The 18,081-nt window shown below is 46.7% G+C and overlaps 1 long non-coding RNA gene across 5 annotated transcripts in view; it reads right to left on the bottom strand.

The window, feature by feature from the left end:
- Positions 1 to 14,038: 14,038 nt before the first annotated feature.
- The window catches only part of LOC103347828 (uncharacterized), a 227,207-nt gene continuing 223,164 nt past the window's right edge, over positions 14,039 to 18,081 (bottom strand). For all 5 annotated transcript variants that reach the window (XR_016230511.1, XR_016230510.1, XR_016230509.1 and 2 more), the window contains one exon: positions 14,039 to 17,101. This is a non-coding gene — a long non-coding RNA (uncharacterized LOC103347828). The remainder of the gene's footprint in view (positions 17,102 to 18,081) is intronic.

Raw genomic sequence — 18,081 nt, 5'->3', positions numbered from 1 at the left:
TCTCAACTTCATAGCCAAGGATCCCTTAAACGAGCTCATAAGATCTGTCATTTTTTGTTGCTGTTGTTATGGTTTTTAACTCTTTATTTGGGAAATATTTCAACTTCACAGAAAACTTACAAGAAGAATGGGAAGAACTACAGATATCCATGACCACCTTCTAGAGTCTACAATTGTTAATATTCTACTGTATTCTCTTTCTAGCCACCTATCCAATCTATCATTTCTCTATCCATGCATTGATTTCTTTATCTCAATTTGGGGGTACCTTCTTTGAGGGTAAGTTATAAATTTACGGTACCCATTTACTCCTACAACTTCTGTGTACATTTTTGGATAGTTTCTCACTTAATTAGAATGAAATCATCTAAAAATATTTATCAGGAAAACAATATTTGATATTATCTAATCTGTAGATCTCATTGAAATTTTGCCAACTTTCTCAAAAGCAGCACTTACAAAAACATTCTGGTCCGGGACCACACATTGCATTCAGTTGTCAGAGCTCTGTGATCTCCTTTAATCTTCCAGTCTCTGATTTTTTTCTGACCTTCACACTTTTTGAAGAGTGCAAGTCAGTTAGCTGGTGGAATAATTTGTTTTTGACTGATGTTTCCTCATGGTTGTGTTCAGGTTACACATTTTTGGCAGATACACTGCACAGGCAATGTGCTTTTCTCAGGAGATGAATGTTGATTTGTCCCCTAAATGGTGATAACTTTGATCACTTGGTTAAGGCAATGTCCCTCATAAAATTAATATTTTCCTTTTAATTAATAAGTGGAGTTACTCTGAGATTAACTAAATACCATGTTCCTCATCAAATTTTTACCCAATAGCTTTCACATCTAGGGATGACTCTTGCCTGTCTCAGTTATCCCGATGGCTGCCAAAGCAGATGGGAGGCCATGTCCATGGAAGGTGTACCCCAGTATTTCTGAAAACTCAGAAGGCTTAATTTTCTACTTCAAATTGATGCGGTACCTATTTTTACTACCATGTATAGAAATTAAAGACCAGCAAAACTGTCCTAGTTAATGGGAGTCCATGGAACACAGTCCATTTTCGTGCCTCACTAATCCTCAGTGGAAGGGTGAGGTTTTTACTGCTATCAAAAAGGTCATAGGTTAGAAAAATTGAGAAACACTGCACCAGATGCTCTCCTTTCCAGAGAAATTAACCTTTGGTTTAGAAAATGAAATGGCTGCTTTTCTCCCAAGTAATTATTTTGTTTTTATGGAAAGACACTTTGAATTACATAACAATAAGCCTTTTTTTTTTCTCTTTTGATAACACTTTCTAGAAAACTTAGAGCCTTAACTATGTCCGATCCACCATCCATTGTTGGTCCCATTTCTTGGCCAAGTTATGTTTTTGGCTGGATTTTCTTTTTTCCTTTGTTCTAACTTCTTATGTCTGCATCTTATTGTATTAGGCATTTTTGTACCCATCATGAATTTTATGGCATAAGGTGGGCATACAAACATAAAATAGACATGCAAAATAAAATAGACTTTATTTCCTTTGCCATCACCCAAATATTCTGAATTCTCATTTCTCACCAACAAGGGCTATTTTAAGTTGCCCTACTTGACATGACATGTTGGAGGAGGGACACAGAGAAAGAACTTACCATTGGCTAATTCAATGATTTCAGTTTCCAGAACTCAGTGTGGTATATGAAATGGGTCCTTGTCGGTGCACATCTAAGAACAGTGGACCAGGGATCAGGAGACCCATGCACAGGACAGGTCTAGGTATGTAGTAGACCAGGTGCATGACCTTGAGTAAATCAGGTGAGCTTTCTGGGTTTCAGTGTCCTTGCCCAAACCAGAAAACAAAAGTACTTAAATTGTGCATCTCACCAAATTGCTGGAAAATTCAATATCAAAGAGCTTCAAGAGCCGCAAGATCCAAGGACTCCTTCTCATCTTACCTTCTGGTAAGAGAATCAGTCAGACAATAAACAAAGACACAGAGAATTTCATTTCAGTTCTTAGAAAATTCTGGGATGGCCGGCGCCGCGGCTCACTAGGCTAATCCTCCGCCTTGCGGCGCCGGCACACCGGGTTCTAGTCCCGGTCGGGGCGCCGGATTCTGTCCCGGTTGCCCCTCTTCCAGGCCAGCTCTCTGCTGTGGCCAGGGAGTGCAGTGGAGGATGGCCCAAGTGCTTGGGCCCTGCACCCGCATGGGAGACCAGGATAAGCACCTGGCTCCTGCCTTCGGATCAGCGCGGTGCGCCAGCCGCGGTGGCCATTGGAGGGTGAACCAACAGCAAAGGAAGACCTTTCTCTCTGTCTCTCTCTCTCTCACTGTCCACTCTGCCTGTGCAAAAAAAAAAAAAATTCTGGGAAAACAGAATAGAATAAGAGACTGAAAATGAGAGGGGAGGTAGTTTTAGAAAGGATGGTCAAAGGAGGCATCTATAGAAGAAGGCTAATTAATCAGAGACCCCAAGGAGGGTCAAGCTGCAAGTAACAGCAAGAGGCCGGTGCAGCTAAGGACACTTGTGCAGGGTAGGCCAGGAGGAAGGGAGCTGGAGGGCAAAGAAGGTAAGGAGGTTTTGCAAGCCAATCTCCGAAGTCTCAGCATCAAGAGCACAAGCCCTGCAATCCACAAACTTTTTTTCCTAAGATTTTATTTATTTATTTGAGAAGTAGAGTCACAGTGAGAGAGAGAGACAGAGCAAGAGAGGTCTTCCCTCCATTGGTTCACTACCCAAATGGCTGCAACGGACAGAGCTACACCAATCCGAAGCCAGGAGCCAGGTGCTTCCTCCCAGTCTCCCATGCGGGTGCAGGGGCCCAAGCACTTGGACCAGTGTCTACTGTTTTCCTGGGCCACAGCAGAGAGCTGGATTAGAAGAGGAGCAGCCGGGACTAGAACCGGCGCCCATATGGGATGCCAGTGCCGCAGGTGGAGGATTAACCTACTGCGCCACAGCGCCAGTCCCAATCCACAAACTTTAGTGCACTTCAGTCTCTGCCCCTTACTCCTCTCTGTGCAGATCTGAACCTGTCTGGGCTGCAGTTTTCTCACATGTAAAACAGGAGTAATCATGGGAGCTGCTTCATAAAATCATTGTGAGGATGCTGTGGGAGAATGTTTAGTACTGTACCCAACATGAGTGAACTCCCACGAAGCATTAGCTCTGTTTTCCTGGTCCACACTGACTTCTTCATCATTGAACACCTTAATAGAATAAACTGCACCACCCCGGGTTCAAAGACACATTATACAACTTTCCTACCAGGATAAGAAAGGAGCTCCTCAACTGTAGACAATCTGTCTGCTTTGGTCCCACAGCACCCAGCCCTGAGCTGCACACAGTAGATCCTCAGTGAGATCTCTATCCTGAGTTAATATCTATCAAATGCAGGCATCTCCCCCTCCTCTGCTGAGCCCTATATAAAATCCACAGTGGGCACAACTTGTTTTTCAATTCCAGCTATGTGCAATGTGTTTAGACCATCCTAACATATTCCGACGCATGCTCACCTTAAGTAATGTGTTGTCTCCAGGGTGAGCCCTTGAATCTGCCACAGTAACTGATTTTTATCAACAATTAGGAAAAGAGGCATTTGATTACTTGCCCAATTTCTGAACAAATGGTTCCTCGGCCAACCATTGCAAATACCTCACCGCTACCACCAGCATTTCAGGTTCAGACTTCTCATTCTGATCATGCTAGGAATGTAATCAAGGCCCTCTGTGGAGATAAGCTAATTATCTCCTCAGGCTATGAACAAACACGCGGGGTTGGTTTCTGACCATGTTGCCTAATGAGAGGACACCTCAGAGGAGCTGGAGAGCATGGTCAGGCACCACCCTAAGGCCCTTAATGACATCTGGGAGCTGCGGCCCAAAAAAACCACCCTGGCCTCTGTGTCCCAGGTTCCCCGCTGCACCTGCTTCTGGACATGACGTGCCCTGCGGTGGGGGACATTGGCTCCCGGCTTCATCCTGGAGCAGCAGGGCCACACCCACAAGACTGGGGTTGTGCTCCAGGAGCGAGCTGGCGCCTCCTGCAGCTCTGCACGAAGCCCCAGCAAAGGATGCCCTACTGGAACGCTGAGCCGTCTCCGCGGAGCCTCCCAAGATAGATAAGGGAGGAAATCAGCTTTTCTATCCTCTATCCCTGGGCTGCCAGGGACAGCAGGACCCAAAGGCTCAAACAGAAATCACCTGCCTATCTCCATGTTTTAAACTTCAGCTCTAATCCAGCTCAGAGTGGGATTAGCTGCCTCAGAGACTGCTAATTGCCAGATGGCCGCTGATAGCCGCCCGCGGAAGCGTGTGTGTCAGAGCCTGTCACACAGCTTTAGAAAGTCAGAGCTGAACAGCATTTTTGAAGCCCAGGTCAACTCTCCATTTCCTTGTTATAGCAACAGGGAAACCAAGGCCCAGAGAAGCAAGGTGGCTTGCTCTTGGATACACAGCAAGTTCACAGCAGGTGCCTGGCATCCATCTGGGGGTTGTGTGTGAATTGAGTAGAGAAGGAGATGAACACAGACGTCAATTCACCCCTAGCAGGTGATGGCTGCTGCATCCAGAAAGGCAGGAGCAAGAGTAAGGCAAGCTGACTTTCGGACTGCACCTCCTGTATTCCAGGCATGCGGTCAGCTGCTCGCCAGAGCCACCCCTGGGCACTAATCCTTGATCTGACTGCACCACTCATCTTGGCAAGGTACTTCCTTGGGGAGTTTTAGTACCTGATATGCAGATGGAGATGGGCAGAGTGGACAGTATCTGAAACAGTGGTGCTTGTTCTTTAACACACACCAGCAACCCCTGGCGATCTTACTGGAACAGAGTGTTAAACCCCAGGCTAAGCTGACTCCATGGGTGGGACAGGATCTGAGAACTTGCATTTAAAGGCAGCTCCCATGGGATGCATCTGCTGCACAGTGCACTGAAAGGTGGATTGCTGTACGAGGCAGCCAGCACCCCTGTAGTTAGGTAGCACGAGTAAGAAACACAAATACACACACACACACACACACACTCACAGACTTTTATGGAAGTACACCCCCAAACTAGCAGATCCATTCCAATGAATCTAAGCCTACATGTTTTCATAAACCTTTGAGAGCAACTTGAACACTGACATGTTGCAAACCAAATACAAACCCAGGTTTGTAGTCTGTGACTCAATTTCTTTGCTCAGAAAAGAATCGAGTTCCTTCTTATACTTGGGGAGGCTACAAGCTTGAGTGAGAGTTCATTAACAGAGCTGCATTCAGATGGAGACCCTAATGGCATCCCAGGAAAGCATTTGAAGTGTAGCTGGCACCTGACACATCTGGGCATTTCCTGTGTTCCCTGCAAGCCCTACAGCCTGTGAGGGTACCACTGACATAAGAGCAAGCCAGAGGTGGCCCCTGTCATTTTTCTGACAAGTCCAGAGACCCTGTGGTGTGTCACAGCCTACCCAGAGCACTGCCAACCTCCTAGGATATTTGAAGATTATTTCCAGGAAAATTCTGAAACATACATCAATCAAGATGAGAAAAGACACATATATGAAAACTCTCCAAAAAATACATGAGTGCTCCTAGCGGAGTGTGCTCCTCCCAGCAAACCTTACCCAGGAGCCTAACATCCATGAGCAAAGCTCCTTTGGAAGGGTCTTTTAGATCTTAGAGGAGAAAAACAGGCAAGAAAGAAATCAGAGAGCTGGAAACTGCCTGAGGGCTCTGCCTTTCAGTTAGGATATAAGGTAGCTCAAGTCCAGAACAGCTGACACTGGTGACATATTCGGCCTTGGTCCTACAAGTAGCTCCACTATCATTGCAAACAGAGTAAGTAATTTGGCCAAGGACATCACATATGGGGAGATGAGATGGATGAAACAAAAATCTCTTTTCCAAGGCCCCCATGAGGCACCCAAAGGGCTTGATCCAGGGCTAGAACCAAGGTCTCTCACTCAGAATTTCATTTCACCTGTCTCTCTCCATCCTTTTCCTTCTCGCCTTTTAGGCAAGTCCTGAAAGCAATTACACTAAAAAGTAGTCCTATGTAATAGTTCTAAGCATGGTCACAAACAGAAGGCAAATATCATAGATAATCTCTGGTAGAATAGAAGCAATGTAAAAAAAAAAAATCTGTTTTACAATAAGAAACTTAGCAAAAAGCAGCAGCTTACCAATACACACCTCAGCATGGGGAAGGGAGCCAGGAGCATGCCCAACAGAGGGACCGGGAGAGAGAAGTCAAAGTCAGCACATCCTTTATCTAAGATAGCAAAGATAGATCACTGACACTGATACTAAGTGATAATTCAGCTAGGATGCTTTTCATTTAATGTAATAGAATTTACATTTAATACAAGGTAAGAGGGTTTAAATTCTGTAGAAATTTCTGGAAAGAAAAGCACAAAATAAAGAACCTATTGGGGGGGCCAGTGCTATGGCATAGTAGGCTAAGCCTCCACCTGTAGCACCAGCATTCCATATATGGGCGCCGGTTCAGGTCCCAGCTGATCCAGCTCTCTACTATGGCCTGGGAAAGCAGTGGAATATGACCCAAGTACCTGGGCCCCTGCACCCATGTGGGAGACCTAGAAGAAGCTCCTTGCTCCTGTCTTTGGATCCTCTCAGCTTCAGCTGTCATGGCCATTTGGGGGAGTGAACCAGTTGTCTCTCCCTCTCACTGTCTGTACTCTGCCTCTCAAATAAATAAATAAAATCTTTTTAAAAAGACCACGTGTTAGAAGAAAGGGAACAGAAAAACAAGGCTTACCCCATAAAAAGGAGTCAAACAATAGGACAGAGAACAATCAGATAGCAGAACTAAAAGCACATTCCTAAAAGACAAACCGAAGCAAACAAAGTGTTACACAACATTACAAATGTATTTAGTGCCTCCCAACCCACACATTAAAAATTTACATGCTCAGTTTTATGGTCTGCATGTTTTACCACCATAATTTTTTGGAAAGGAATGAAGTCCCTATGTTGTATACACTGGAATGTGGATGAGTTTACCAATGTTAAGCTGAGTGAAAAAAGCCAGATAGAGACATGCTGCATGATATTGTTTATATGAAATATCCAGAATAGATAAATCCATAGAGACAAAATGCAGAGGGTGGTTGCCAGGCTGAGTGGGAGGAGAAGTGGGGAGAGAGACTAAAAGGGCAGAGTGGTTTGCTTTGGAGCTATGCAAATGCATTGCAGCTAGAGGGAGGAGCTGACTACACACCCCTGTGAGTGCAATAAATGCCAATATCAGTTTGCACCGGGTGTTGCAGTTCATTGGGTTAAGTCACTGCTTGGAATGTCTGCATCCCATGCTGAGTGCTGGTTCCTGTGCAGGCAATTCCACTTCCGATCCAGCTTCCAGCTAAAGCACTTGCCACCCACCCACGTGGGAAATCCAGATGGAGTTCCAGGGCCCCTGGCTTCAACCTGGGTTAGTCCTAGCTTTTGCAGGCATTCAGCGAATTAACCAGTGGATGAATAATTCTCTCTCTCTCTCTCTCTCTCTCTCTCTCTCTCTCCTCCCCCACACACTGCTTTTCAAATAAGTGAATCATCTTCTCTTAAAAAATTCTATTTGGCTGACACCATGGCTAACTTGGCTAATCCTCCGCCTGTGGTGCCGGCACCCCGGGTTCTAGTCCCGATTGGGGCACTGGATTCTGTCCTGGTTGCTCCTCTTCCAGTCCAGCTCTCTGCTGTGGCCTGGGGAAGCCAGTGGAGGATGGCCCAAGTGCTTGGGCCCTGCACCCACATGGGAGACCAGGAAGAAGCACCTGGCTCCTGGCTTCAGATCGGCGCAGCGTGCCAGCCGTAGCTCCCATTTGGGGGGTGAATCAACGGAAGGAAGACCTTTCTCTCTGTCTCTCTCTCTCACTGTCAAACTCTTCCTGTCAAAAAAAAATTCTGTTTGTGTAATGCAAATTTCATCTCAGTAAATTACTTTTTAAAGTAAACTGCTCCCTCCCCACCAATAAACACTGTTCTTTTGGTGATGGCTCCATATGGCTTCCTGCCTTTCCTCCTCCCTGCTACCATTCATCCTCTCCTTCTCTCTCCCGTTCTCACCCAGGCACCCGCTGGCCAGCTTTGCCCCGACCCTGAGTCCTCTCCTTATTCTAGATGAACACAGGATCCTGATCCAACACTTTGGCCTCTTGTTCCCTGGGTTTCTTCATCTCCACTTCTTCAGTGACCTCCCATCTACTCCAGCCACCAACGGCCACTGTCACTCGTTGAACTCTGTCATCACTAAAAGCATTCCATCTCCAAGAGTTACTAAGTCAAACACTGCGTGTCGCAGATCTTGACATTTTAACTGTGAGAGGAGTGAGTGCAGATCCCAGGGAAGGCTTTTGTTTGTTTGAGCTTTTAATAGAAGAGAATGAGACTTTGTTAAAAAGCCAATGGAAAGAATTGCAATCAAAGGAAGAGGATGAACAAACAAGAAAGAAAAGGGAAATCAATAGTGGCAAGTTTTAAAGACGGCAAGAAGAGATGGGGTCAGAAGAAAGGGCGGAGCCACCGGCCTGCAGAGTTAATTAAGCTTGCAACTTACAGCTGCACATCAAACTTACAGATGAGTCCAAAGCAGCACTGAGAGAAAATTTCTGGAACTCAATTTTGCTGCTTGAACAAGGATTAAAACAAACAGGCTAAGCATCGATCTCAAGGAGTCAGAGGAGGAGCCTAGTGATATGCAGGAACGAATGCCTGTGCACTAGTTCTCCAGGGAAATAGAACCAAAAGCACATGTAGATTTATTAGAAGGGCTTGGCTCGTGTGATTAAGCTAAGCTGAGAAGGTTCACAGTGAGCTGTCTCCAATGGCCCAGAACATTTGGTGTTGTGGTTCTAGTCCAAGCTTGAAGGCCTGAGTAGCAATTGCACCAATATCCAAGAGTAAGGGAAGATGGAATCTGTACAAGGCCTTTAGACCGTTTCTTGTGCACTTGCCCTGGTGTGCATATTACCATACTTTATCATGCACTGCTGCCTCAGACCCCACTAGGAAAGATATGCACTGTATAGTTTATGTACCTTATGATCTTTCTGAAAATCCTACTGTCTTGAATTTTGAGACATATCTGGAGCCACCTGTTGCAGGACTGGTCTTGGGGGCCTGTGTAACCTGTCACAAAGCACAGAAAAGATGAAAAGTTTCTCAGCTATTTAGAAGTTAGCACAAGCCCGACCCAAAATCAGTGAAAGAAAGTTCACGCAAAAATGAAACTGCAGCCTGATTTCAACTGACTGTGGAAACAAAGAATATAGTAAATGAAATTATGTATTTTTACAATCTATTGAGATGTGTGTGTGTGTGTGTGTGTAAACGTTCATGCACACATGTAGCAACTGTTATAGGCTGGATTGTGTTCCCCTAAATCATATGTTGAAGACCTAACCCCTGTTAACTCAGAGTGGGACTGTATTTAGAGATATGGCCTTTAAAGAATTAATCCAATTAAAATGAGGTCTTTAGGGTGAGCCCTAATCCAATATGACTGGTGTTCTTACACCAAGAACTGTGGACATAGGCACAGAGGAGGGGCCCTGTGGGGAAGCAGCCAGCTGCAACCCAAGGAGGGAGACGTCAGAAGAGAGCAACCCCACCAGAATTGTGTAAAAATGCATTTCTGCTGCATAACCACCCAGACTTTGGGTGTGATAAGCCCAGCAAGCCAATGGAGCCACACTTTAATATTCCAATTAAAATACCCATCAGTACGCATCTCACTGTCACAAAAACACTTCTTTTCTTTCCCTCTGGGTACCACTTTCATGAAAATTCTAAAAAAAAAAAAAATCTCAAGGACAGACCTCAATCTATATACTTCACATACATGGTAAATACCAGACACTCATTCTGTAAAAAAGACAAAAACTAGAAAATCTGATCAGTCCACCAGAGGGCCGAGCATACTCCTGCTGTATTTCTTGGACCACCCACGGTATCTCTGATGAAAGCCTGTGACCCAGCATTGGAGGACATCCTTATCCACAAATGCAACCCTAGCACTGGCCCAGACACCAGCCCCAGGTGGTCCAGTGCTTCTGGGCCAGGGTCGCAAGCCCCAGGGTGCTTGAAGCATGCACTAGCTGGATTGGTCCTACACAAGTTCTCAATCCACATCTTTCAGTTTCTGAGTTCCGAACGCTGCTGCTCCCTTACAGGGTCCTTTCTCACATCTTAACCATGTTCCCTACAGCATTTACAGGTGCCAAAGAGGCTGAACCCAGGAGGCACCAGACTCAGGCACACACCCGAACCCGACGCCTGGCTCCAAGGTCTTGATAGCTTGAGTCTTAAAAGGAAAAATCACTCCCTCACTCAGCCCCAAACCTGACTATACCTGCCTCGCATCCATCTGAGTAGTACTGGGGGGAATCTAACCCACAGAAAGCAATAGCAAACTGAGTCACACAAAGGAGAAAGGGTGGAGCTCCCTATGAAGAAGCAGTCATTCCAGGAATGCAAAGAAAGTGCAACACTAGAAAGAAACATAAAACTTCCTATCACAAAGTCAAAGGAGACAGTGCAATGAAGCCAAGAAACGAATCTTTAGTCACAACAAATAAGAAAGTGCAATTGTAACCACTTGCAGATGAAATGACTGCCCAGATGACAGAATCAACTAATGAACAATTGCAAATCATTTTGAAAAATTAATTAACTAAAATGCTTATTTATGTATTAATGACTCCTTTCTATGCCAGCATTAGCCAGTGAGAAAATAGCATACTGGAAAAATAAATGCTTTTTAGATGTTCACAAAATAAAGAGCATACTTAAGAATAAATTCCACACAAAATATAAGACACTTAACCGTCCAGCATTGTGTCACAGCAAGTTAAGCTGTTGTTCGCCATGCCAGCATCCCATATCACAGTGCCTATGTATTCACAATTCAAGTCCTGGCTGCTCTGCTTCCAGCCCAGCTCCTGGTTAACATCCTTGGGAAGGCTGCAGAAGATGCCCAAGGTATCTGTGCCCCTGCCTATATATGTGGGAACCTTGGATGGAATTCTGGGCTCTTGGCTTCAGCCTGGATCAGCTCCAGCCATTGTGGCCATTTGGAGAGTGGACCAATGGATGGAAGATCTTCTTGCCCAAGCCCACCCCATCTCTCCACCTGTGAAATAAAAAAATAAAAAAAAAAAATTTACAAAAAGAAATGTAAGACACTTAGATAAATAAGTAGCTTGAAACGGCTTTTGTTGCCATTTATTTTGTAAATAATTTATTATTTAAATAAATAAGATTTATTTATTTATTTGAAAGTCAGAGTTCCAGAAGCAGAGACAGAGAGAGTGAGAGAGGTCTTCCATCCAATAGTTCACTCCCCAGATGACTGCAAAAGCTGGAGCTGTGCTGATCCAAAGGCAGGAGCCAGGAGCTTCTTCCGGGTCTCCCATGTGGGTGCAGGGGCCCAAGGACTTGGGCCATCTTCTACTGCTTTCCCAGGCCATAGCAGAGAGCTGGATCAGAAGTGGAGGAGCTGGGACTCAAACCAGTGCCCATTTGGTTTGAGTCCCTGCACTGCCATCACGGTGCCAGCACCACCCACAGTTTAAGGAAGAGACTCTGTGATGACCAGAGAGCAGACAACAGAAACGAGTTTCACCTGTGACTACGCAGACTGTGCTCATCAGACAAACCACTTTCAGTGACTGCTGCTCCAGTATCCAGCCTGGATGACCATCTGCTGAAAGTAGCATGTAACCTGTAATGAAAGAACACCAAACTGACTGCTGCCCAAGGTTGGAAGGAACTCACTGATGAAGGGAAAGGACTTGCATCTCTCCTCCCAAGAACAAAACTTTGCCTGGACTTGAGCTGGACTGCTGGGGGCTCAGGAGGTTGCACTGTGTCCTGCCTGCCACTGTGACTGCCGCCAGGAGCCTGGTTTTGGTGTGCTGCCACGGTCCACGCTGGGGAACACGGTAAGGCAGGTACTCCACCTGCTGCAGCAGTTACTGTGACGTGTCATAGAGCGCGTGGTCCACTGTAGCACACTGGCTGCTTTTAAGGCACACCCATAAAGAACGTTTTTTTTCTGGACTCAAAACCAGAGCTCTTTTGGTCCTTCTGGGCCACGTTTCAGCTCTTTGAGAAGGATACGGAATTTCTGGCATAGGGGCCACAAAAGGCCTACAAAATCGTTTGGGCTGACCCAGCCAAGGCAATCATAAGCAGGTCTCAAAAATAAATCTATCGCAAGGCAATTTTTTAAAATATTTACCTACTGATTTATTTATTTGACAATCAGAGTCACAGAGAATGACAGAGAGAAACAGAGATATCTTCTACCCACTGGGTTCATTCCCCAGATGGCCACAATGTCCAGCGCTGGGCCAGGAGCTTCATCTACGTCTCCAAGGTGAGTGACAGGAACCCAAACAGTTGGGCTTTTTCTGGTGCGTTTACCAGGCCGCTAGCAGGGAGCTGGGTAGGAAGTGAAGCAGCCAGGACAGGGACCAGCGCCCGTACGGGATGCTGGCAAACCAGGCAGCAGCTTTACTTGCTATGCCACAATGCTTGCCCCTAGCAGGCTAATTTTTAAGTTGGTAATTTTGCATGGCCCATAGATGATGTTACAAATATCCAAATGACCCTTGGCAGCATAAGGGTTCCCCATCAGGAGAGCAATTCACACGATTCTCTTTCATTTGTCATTGACTGCCAGAAAAGTGAGGACAAGATATACAGCATATTTCTATCCAGTATGGTAGCACTCACAGCATGGAAGCTGAGTAAAGATCTTGTTGCTGGCTCCATATTCTGCTTCCTGTCCTCACATTCCTCTGGCGTGAATCTTTACTTCCTTTCTGACTACTGCATATAAAGCACGGTGTGCCCGCTTGTCCTGTGCTGACTTCTTGGCTTGTCTTCTTCCCTGGCCCTCTAGCTTTCCCATGTGGGACCTGCTCCTCCTCTTCTCCCTCACTTACTTGGGGATGGAGCTGAGACAGACACCAGCAGGCCCAGAAACTGAGGAGGAGCCAAACAGGCGCAGGAACCAGATCCTGGTGGGCTACACCCTGCTCAGTGGCATCATCTCCAACCAGTGGGCGACACCTGCCCATGCCCTGGGTACTCGGGCCCTGGGTCTGGCTGAGGAGGATGAAGAGGAGTGATTTTTTTTTACTGTCATGCATTCCAGAGTCCCCATGCCTCCCCATTGCTGCCCCCAGTCATACTGACCAGTATAAAAAACAAAAACTCACATCTCAGTGATCCTGTGTCGCTGCTTCGGAGATGAACACAGTCTCTCTGCACCTCCACTTGGCCACCCTACCGACAGCACATCCTTTTAATTTTGCACATTTGAAAATGAAACTCATGGTGCTTTTCATTGTGATACTGGAGCGCCAGTCACTAAAGTCTGGATACTGAGGGATTTGTAGGCCTATGGCCCATCAAGGACAGTCTTGTCTGCACTGAGGTTTAGTAAGGTTGTGAGAACATTCCTTCGGGAGTAATACTTGGTTGCCAACTTACTGAATACAGGAGGGTACTTGTGTGTGGTTTCTCTGAGTCTTTAGTAGACTGAAAAGGCCAGGCAGGGAGATACAGACCCATGCAGAAGTCCCTCACCTTGCTCATGGGCTCAGAGAGGCCTGAGACGCTGGGAGTTTCTAGAACCCAGAGTCTGTGATTAACCTGGCCTGAGGCTGGCAGTCTCCTTACCTCCCAGGTGACAGAATTCCTTTGTCCCTGGAGACAAACACAAAGGCCCCATGGGAATGCAGAGGGACAATTGACACATGCCCAGAGTTCCAGGGAGGATTTATGCTTCCCATGTCTCTCCACCCTGGACAGGAAACCAGGAATTCTTCAGAGATGTTTCTTGGGGACCAAAGGACCAGTGGTTACGAGAAGTGGGGAAGACTGTGGGCACAGGCTAACAGGAGTTGTGCCCTTTCCTAAAGCTTAAGCATTGGAGAAGTAGCAGATTTGTAGGTGGGGAGTTCAATTTGGAAATCACCAAGTGCAGATGTGTTAGCAGGCATTCAGACCTGGCACTAGGAAAGACAATCAGCCTACAGACACAGATGTTCATGACAAAGCTCAAACCAGCGGTATTTATTATTTCTCTCTGGGAAATCACCTAGGTTTTTGTTTCTGTGTGCACACAAAGAATATGTTTTCAGTGGCCTATGGGAAGATTCGGAGAAGCAGCACCCAACCCTTCACACAACACGGGTGGGCAGAAAGAGTGAGGGGCGCCGTCTGTTTCCTATTACTGCACAAGAAATGAGCACACATTTAATCCCTTTAAACAACACTCATTTATATCCTGAGTTTCTGTGGGGCAGGAATCTGGGGACAGCTTAGCAGGATTCTCAGCTCAGGGTCTAACAAAGCTGCAACTGAGGGGTTAGTTGGGCTGTGTTCCATCTGGAAGCTTTGCCTAGGAAGAATCTGCCACCAAGCTCCTTCAGGGTGCTGACAGAACCATTTCCTGTGGTTGTAGGACTGAGGGCCCCAATCTGTTTCTGGCTAAGGTTTCGAGGCTGCCCTCAGTAACTAGAAGCCCTCACCATTGGTAGAAGCCCATGTAGTCTTTTCCAACATGGACACTTATTTCACCAAACCAGCAAGGAGTTTCTAGCGTGAATCTGATTAGTAAGACAGAGTATCATATAATGTGACAAAGTCACGGGAGTGACATCTCTCTGCCAGATTTTACTGGTTAGCGGCAAGTCACTCATCCCACCCACACAGGATATTGGACATGGATAGGAGATGGGGCTCTTAGAGATCCTGTCTACTACATGGTCTATGGATGGGAGAAGACACTGAAATAGAACTGAAAAGCCATCTCCAAGGAGCAAACGCAGTGGCATGAACTACAAGTTCAGGCACCACATATTCTGCCATGACAAGCCCGGCAAAAGTTGTGAAAGATCAGAAACGCTGACGGTGTGATGCAGAGAGTAAGCTTGCCAACTTGTTTCTTGTTAAATAAATTTGTGTAACTCTGCGAGGATATGAAAAGTTAGCCTGACAAAAATTCAGAGGGTATTACTGGAGTGTTCTCAAGAAATTTTATTGGGACAGAGACCTGAACATTAAATGGGCACAGTAGGTTGGTCAAAGAATATTTTAATTGACCAATTTTTGCCACTTCCCCACCAGAAAGAATGGAGTTAACGAGTTCCTGGAAAGAAGAAATACTTGAAACCTTCTCAAGAGTCAAAAAGCTACATGAAGAATCAAGTAACTGCTCGATGCTGAAACTCAGATCACAGATACCCCACCTCATCAACAGCCTCTGCCAAAGATGCCAAACCACGGGACACATAAGGCTTTGGCCTCAGCGTTCTTCCAAGGCCTGCTCACCTCCTCTCCCAGCTTCTCCCCTGCCAGTGCTGCCGGAGATTCCCCAGAGCTGTCACTGCAGAGGGCTATGCAATTTCAGCTCAGTCATTTCTCCACCGGAAGCACGTCCAGGAGCCAGCCATCTGCTCAGCAATACGGCAGCCCAGGCCCCAGGGATATTCACCAGGATATGAATTGGGTCCAGGGCCATTTCCTCTTGACATCTCAAAACTCATTTCTCCTTTGAAACAATAAGAACAGAATGCCCTCTTTAGCAGGGACCCCCTCAGCGCGGCAGCAAACAGTTGGTCTCGCTAAGTCTGAGATTTCAGGTATGTTCAGCGGCAGCCAGACCTGGTCCACTTGAGCAGCTGTCTCTGCATAGCCAGATCCTATGAGAGAGTTGATAGGGAGAAGCATTGTCACCCTGCCACAGGTAGCAGCAGATTCCTGTTTGTCCAAAGAAATAAGCATAAAGGCAAATGTGGCTCTCCCAAAAGGGGAGGCTCCCATCTTGGACAAAGGGGATAGACACCACCAGGGGAAAAAAAGCTAGACAGGATAGGAATTGGTACAAGCAAGAAAATGCATAAGAATTTCATTGCAAACTTGGAAAACAGATCCTGTCCTTTTGTTTTGCTTGTTTTTTGAATGCAAGGGTGTTTGGGGAAGCTTAGTGCCTTTTTTGCAAAATAAATAAATAAATAAATGTTATGAGGTTTGTCGAAAGACAGTCCCAAATCTGAATGCTGGCTTCTCCATTTATTCACTGCCCACCTTTCCGAACACTACTCTAATCCTTTTAAATCTGTTTCCTCATCTGCTTAGAAGGGAAAATTTAAAAGTCTTTAATCTCACAAGGTGATTGCAATGGGAGCGTGTTGGGAATCAGTATAGCACAGAAGCCGCCCACACTCTGATGGCAAAACAGCAGGGCTGCTGGCAACCCTGGTCCAGCACACTCATCTTAACACTCGACATGCTTGGAAACTAATCTCATGCACGTGTCAGGATCCAAGTCCTCTGGCGCCGGAAGACTCGATGTGTGGTACTGCCTCCTGTAGACACCTGCCACGCAGGGAAGACAGCACTGCAAAGCAAAAAAAATATCCTGCAGTCTTGCTTCCCTGTTGGAAGTAGGGCCAGCAAAGGAGAGGACAAGACCCAGAGCAGACATGGCACTGGCTGGGTCATGAGCTTCACTGACCCGGAGACCCACTAGTCAATGGTGGCTCCAATTCGATCTTTAGCCACCTTGGTTCTACATGACTGCCAACTGTCCCCTGCTGCTGGGCATCACAGTGGTCTGTCATCCAGGGTGTCAGTCCAGCTGCATGTTCCAAGGGAGCAAGAGGGCAGTAGGGCTGGTAGAGGGGACGTTTAGCAGGCTCTGATGCAGACCAGCAGGTCTACGCCTGCACATTGGTGCAGCCCCGTCACTCTGCATCAGAAAGCTTCGTGGACATATTTGTTTACTCCATTTGCCGATATGCAGTTTGCATAATATTGAATCTGGAAAGGACACTGCATCCGCTGACAGGAGTTTTCCCAGCTGGAAAAAAAAGGTGGGGGGGACAAGCTTTATGTTGCAGAATAAAAATAAAGACACCAACGCCATGTGCCAAGCTTTCACGGGATGGGGAAGGCCACGTCTGCGGTCAGGCCATGCTCCCGGATCCAGAGTATTGTTGGATGGCTTTCTCATAAACACTGTTGGCAGCTCCAGGAATGGCTCTTTTGGTAAAAAAGGATGTGCTGGAACGAAGCATGGGCCTTCCGCCAAGACACATTTCTTCCTATAAAACAGAAAACATGCACGTGTCAGGATGCAAGGAGCCAAGCTCTCCAAGAGTGGAGGCGGCCTCCTGCTCAGCATCCCTGGGGGATGCAGAGGATCAGAACGAGCCGGGCACTGACCTAAAGGAGCTGAGGATGGCCAACAGGCCCGTGCCCCCAGCCCCTCTCTGCAATCAGTTGCCTTTTGCCAGCTTGCTTATGTTCTCAGATTGGTTCAACACCTGACGCAAACACAAGGTACAATGAAGCCCCTCCCCATTTGTAAAAGCAAAGACACCAAAGCACAAAGCCAAGATAAGTGGACAGAAGCCCACTGGGGGTGTTCTCAGGCCTGGACAGTCACACTTCTGGACACTCTCTTGTAACTCAGACCTGCACCCCTGGTGAGCAGTGCAGAAAGAGGCCTGTCCAAAGCTCATTCTCCACATGACACAGTACGCTGGGCTCTTCCTATGCACAGTGAGGGCCACAGAGCAGCAGTGTTCACATCACCTGGGAGTTGGTGAGGAATGCAGACTCTCAGGCCCCACCCACACCTGCAGACAGAATCTGCAATATTCTGATGCCAGATGCCCAGTGGATTTGTATGCACATGTAAGTTAGAGAGGCACTGCCCAGGGCCTCCCAGACCACCCTCATGATTGGACACATGCATAGCATTCAGGAGCCTGTCCCGAGGGGAAATGGACAATCACTGAGACACCAGTGCCCAAGGCCCTCCCTCCCACAGCACCTCCAGATCACAGCTAAGCCACATGTATGTTGGACTACAGGCCCCACTGTTCCTGGGACTCCAGTAGCCCCAGCCACCCAACCTCAGGAGTGAGGAAGCATTTGCTTACAACCTCATCCCACCCTAAAACCTTCCCAGAAGCAGGAAAAATACGGGAGCTCAAATCTAGGATGATTTGTGAACCTGCCTCAGAGTTTAGTGAATAAAAACATAAACACATCTGGGGGTCTCCTTCATATATTTCTC

This window comes from Oryctolagus cuniculus, chromosome 2 (assembly GCF_051225735.1).
Source record: "Oryctolagus cuniculus isolate XC-2025 breed Fujian yellow rabbit chromosome 2, ASM5122573v1, whole genome shotgun sequence".
NCBI classification, from domain to species: Eukaryota; Metazoa; Chordata; class Mammalia; order Lagomorpha; family Leporidae; genus Oryctolagus; species Oryctolagus cuniculus.
This window is presented reverse-complemented; position numbering and strand designations above follow the sequence as displayed.